The sequence below is a fragment of the Myotis davidii genome, unplaced genomic scaffold (genome assembly GCF_000327345.1).
Source record: "Myotis davidii unplaced genomic scaffold, ASM32734v1 scaffold69, whole genome shotgun sequence".
NCBI lineage: Eukaryota > Metazoa > Chordata > Mammalia > Chiroptera > Vespertilionidae > Myotis > Myotis davidii.
The window spans coordinates 18,183-18,498 of NW_006300363.1; positions in this window are offsets into that span (position 1 = coordinate 18,183).

A 316-nucleotide genomic window follows, 5' to 3' on the forward strand; every position below is an offset into this window, starting at 1 on the left:
CGTCACCAGAGTTAAGTTAGGGTTTTTCAAAATGCTGACACGCCGAGCTCAAAAGGTTCGCCATCACTGGCCTAGGTCAACCCAGAAGACTCAGAGCCCCTCCTCCTCCCTCTCCCCATCCCAAGCTTAACCTAAATGTGAAGGGGCTACTCCCCAACTTCCCTGGCCCTGGCTCAGCACAGGTCCCTTTCCTGGCCCGACACCCAGAAATCACTTCCATAGGCAGTGGCTCTACTGCAAATCATCACAGCAGGAAGCGACCACAGAGGTTATGTGGGCTAACTGCCCTTCTTAGGCAGGGGGCCGGGGCGGGCTG